We start from the raw sequence: 4,668 nt of genomic DNA, 5'->3' as shown, positions 1-4,668 counted from the left end.
TTGGTACCCTCCAACATGTTGATATGAATATTGATTTCTACAAATGTTTGTATTTCTGGCAAACAATATTGCTCTCTCCCCCTCATCTATTCCCCACTCTGACCTTTTACTTCTTCTCACCTGCCCATTACTTCCCCCTGGACCCCTCCTCCTTCCCTTTCACCTATTATCTGCTATCCTCTCTTATCAGATTCTTTCTTCTCCAGCCCTTGACCTTTCCTACTCACCTGGCTTCAGCTCTCACATTCCAGCCAGCCTCTTTCCCCTCTGCCCCACCATTTAATTCAGGCATCTCACCTCTTCCCTCTCAGTCCTGAAGCTGACTTTGTACTCTTCTCCACAGATGCTGTCTGACCCATTGAGTTCGTTCAGCATTTTTTGTGTGTGTTGCTTCAAAAAAAAAACTAATGATTTTTGAAATCCTTCACGCCCTGAAATATCATTTGGAAATCCTTTACACTCTGTTGCTGGATTCTTGGTGGAGAGAAGTGAAAGAGTGAGTATTTCTGCAGATTTGTAGTAGTTAGGTTGAGAAATCTGTCCATTGAACCTGTACCAGAATGGATGTGGAACTGGTTCAGTGACTCCATTCGTTTCAATGGAGATGTACGTCCCTGAGGGAGAAAGATAGATACTTTATTGATCCCAGAGGAAATTTTGGTACACCTGTAGCATTACAAGTGCACAGATTTACAAATATTAGAAGAGAAGTAAGAAAGAATAAAAAAATAAATTATCTCAAAGAGTCTAACAGGAGGGCGTAATCATTTCCTCAGCTATAAGTTGACTCATTATAGAGCCTAATGGCAGTGGGTAAGAGTGATCTCATGTATTGCTCTTTGGAGCAGTGCAGTTGTCTTAGTCTGTTATTAAAAGTGCTCCTCTGTTCAGCCAAGGTGGCATGCAGAGGGTGAGAAACATTGTCTAGAATTGCCAGGATTTTCTGTAGGGTCCTTTGTTCTACCGCAGCCTCCAGTGTGTCCAGTTTGACTCCCATAACAGAGCCAGCCTTTCTAATCAGTTTATTGAGCCTGTTGGCATCACCCGTGTTGATGCCATTGCCCCAGTACACCACCGCTGGCAACAGCAGACTTGTAGAACATGTGAAGGAGAGGCCTGCACACGCCTCCGGAACTAGAGGTGACTGTGGCCCTTCTTTTTCACAGTCTCTGTATTGGTGCTCCACTCAAGTCTGTCATCTAGGTGCACCCCCAGGTGCTTGTAGGTCTTCACCACATCTACATTTTCACCATGAATAGTAACAGAGAGCAGTGCAGGTTTAGTCTTCCTAAAGTCCATCACCATCTCCTTTGTCTTACTGATATTGAGCTGCAGATGATTCAGCTTGCACCATTTGAGAAAGTCCTCCACCAGGGCCCTGTATTCATCCTCCTGTCCTCCCTTTACACACCCAAATATTGCTGAGTTGTCAGAGAATTCCTGCTGATGACATTACTCCGTGTTGTACCTAAAGTCCGAAGTTAACAAGGCAAACAGGGAGGGAGCCAATATTATCCCCCATGGGGCCTCAGTGCTGCTTATAGCCGTGTCTTTCACACAGCCTGCCAGTATGTAGTCCATTATCCAGGATACAATGGAAGTGCCAATCTGCATGAAAGCAATGAGTGCTGTATGGTATTGAAGGCACTTGAGAAATCAAAAGCATGTACCTCACCGAGCTGCCCTGATTATCCAACTGCCAGTAGGCTCTGTTCAGCAGGTAGGTGACAGCATCGTTGACTCCAATGTGCTCCTGTAGACAAGTTGCAGGGGGTTGAGGGCTAATTTGACCAGGACCAGACCAGCCTCTCTAGGATCTACATGATGTGTGAGGTCAGGGCCATTGGACAATAGTCATTCAAAACCCTTGGTTGGCTCTTCGTGGATACTGAGATGATGTTTTCTCCAGTCAGGACCCTTTCCAGGCTGAGACTCAGATTGAAAATGTACTGGAGAACTCCACACAGCTGCTCGCCAAATTCCTTCGCAACCCTGGGGTTCACACAATCCAGTCCCACTGCTTTGCCCTGTCTAAGTTTCCACTGAGCTCTTCTCACCTGCTCAGCAGTGATGACTGGGGAGTTGGTGAAAGTTGGGGGCTTGGGGAACATGAAGATCGGTATGATAGCAGTTGGTATGTGGAGGTGTGGATGGTAGGTGCAGGGCAGGGAGGGAATGTAGATAGTGGTAGGCTGTGTTGTTCATCCACCTGTTGAACTGGAGGGGGTAGGAGTGAGGAGGGGAGGCATTGGTGCTGAGGGAATAGTGGGTGCTTCACCACCTGTGCCAGAGTGCTAAGGGGGGTTGTCAAACCTATTAAAGAATTGGTTTTACTCATTAGCCTGTTTCACGGCTGCATTCCAAGGGTCTACAGCTAGGCTGATTGAAGCCAGTGACGTTCTTCATGCCTACCCACACATCCCATGTACTACTCTGTCCAAACTTGTTCTCCAGCTCTCTCCTTTATTCCTCTTGAACCACTTTGATCTCCTCCTTTAGCTCCCTCTGCACATGTTTCAATTCCTCCCTGCCTCCTGATCTGAAGGCTCTCTTTATGTGATTGATAAGAGCCTTTAGATCACTGGTTTGTTGTTGGGGAAGCAGTGACAGTCCTTAACGACCAGAGAAAGGTAAGCTTCTGGACTTTTCACCTTTCTTGACTTAACTGCACTAACTTAAACGTATTATATTTTTTTATCACTGAGGACAAAAGAGACTGTGGATCCTGGAATATGGAATATCTTGCCGAATATTTTTCCAGAGGGAAAGAAGTACAGGCCCTGACCCACCAGGTTCAGGAACAGCTATTACCCTTCAAACTTCAGGCTCCTGAACCTGCGTGGATAACTTCACTCAGATTAACTCTGAACTGATTCCATAACCTATGGACTCATGTTTTAGGACTCTTTCACTCATGTTCTCAGTATTATGTATGTATCTAGGTATTTATTTAATCACAATTTTTTTTGCATTTATACAGATTGCCTTCTTCTGAACATTGGTTGTCAGTCTTTGTGTGTAGTTTTTCATTGATTCTGTTGTATTTCTTTGCAAGAAAATGAATCTCAGGACCATATTTAGTGACAAATGCATACTTTGATAATAAATTTACATTAAACTTTGAACTTTGGATTTAATTTGCACACTCTGTATCAAGTGACATTCTTGGAGATTAAAGTAAAATGCTTCAGTTGAAGCTCTTCATTATGACTGAAAGGGAAGAGGAGTAAGTCTCATTTTGGTGTGGAAACTGGTAACAGAAGGTGGAACACACACTCAGCAAGTTGGGCAGCATCTACGGAGGGAAACAAACAGCTGACCTTTCAAGACAAGTTCCTACAGCAGGTATTTGTTGAGCATTACTCAAGATTTCCAGCATCTGCAGCATCTTTTGTGTCAAGTGACATGTGGTAATAGATGTGGGGAGGGGATGAAGGGTGGGTGGAACTAGTGAAGGGGGGTGGTTGGTGAGTGTTGGGGGATGGGAGAGATGAATAACAAGAGCAGAAAACTAAGTGGACAGCTGAATGTGTGTTGGATAGATAAGCAACAATCCAAAGGAACTGCTGTAATTCCTTAGGAATGTCTGTTTAGGGCTGCAGCATTTGAACTGGTTTTCAACTATACTATTGACTGTTTTCAAATATGCGAACCATACTTTGATTATGATGACTAACTGCATTAGGTACAAGACAATTAAAAAAGGTAAACTTTGGAAGGCTGAGTTGTAACAAAGACTATAGCAGACAAGTGTTGTTGATGATTCTCTACCTTGTTTCTAAGAATTGATTTTACTCATAGGATCACCTCTGTAAATTAATCTTTTAGGAGTCGGGCCACAGCATAATGAGAGTCAGATGTAAAATCTCCATGATTACTACGAAGTGAGTGTGATTTATAAAAATATCCTCGTTCCAATTCTAGATAATTTCCTGTCTTTCTGTTGGCTCTAATCACCACTATCTGATGAAAAACACAGAATCTATTAACCAAATGGAATGTTGAACGTAAGCCATGCAACAATTCAAACAAAGTAGGGAATTATAAAGGTTTTCTCTTCTACTGTCTTAGAAGTTTATACAGGTTCAGCATGTCACTTAAAACTTTCACAAACTTCTATAGGTGCACAGGGGAGAGTACCCGGACCGGTTGCATCAGAGCCTGGTATGGAAACACTAATGCCCAGGAATGGAGAGGCCTGTGAAAAATGGTGGACACAGCCTAATCCACAGGCAAATCCCTCCCCACCATTGAGCACAGCTACAAGAGCCACCATCCATCATCAAGGATCCCCAGCATCCAGACCCCGTGCTCTCTTCTCGCTGCTGCCATCAGAAAGGAGGTACAGGAGCCTCGGGCTCCATACCACCAGCTTCAGGGAGAGCTGTCACCCTTCATTCATTAGACTCCCTGGAGTGGGTAACTTCACTCATCTCAACTCTGAACTGACTCAACAACTGGACTCACTTTTAAGGACTCTACAACTTATGTTCTCATTATTTATCTAGCTACTTATTTATTTATTAATGCATCTGTACAAATTGACTTCTTTTGCACATTGGTTGTTTGTCAGTCTTTCTTTTGTTATAGTTTTTCATTGATTCTCTTGTGTTCCTGCATTCTATGGTGAATGCCTACAAGAAAATACATCTCAGCGTAGTACAGTAT

The 4,668-nt window shown here is 43.5% G+C and overlaps 1 long non-coding RNA gene across 1 annotated transcript; it reads left to right on the top strand.

Moving 5' to 3' along the window:
• Positions 1-2,907: 2,907 nt before the first annotated feature.
• On the top strand, positions 2,908-4,458 carry LOC132381300 (uncharacterized). Its single transcript, XR_009508000.1, has 3 exons — positions 2,908-3,345; positions 3,829-3,884; positions 4,123-4,458. It is a non-coding gene; the product is annotated as an uncharacterized LOC132381300 (long non-coding RNA).
• Positions 4,459-4,668: the final 210 nt, after the last annotated feature.

This window comes from Hypanus sabinus, chromosome 25 (assembly GCF_030144855.1).
Source record: "Hypanus sabinus isolate sHypSab1 chromosome 25, sHypSab1.hap1, whole genome shotgun sequence".
In the NCBI taxonomy this organism is placed as follows: domain Eukaryota; kingdom Metazoa; phylum Chordata; class Chondrichthyes; order Myliobatiformes; family Dasyatidae; genus Hypanus; species Hypanus sabinus.
This window is presented reverse-complemented; position numbering and strand designations above follow the sequence as displayed.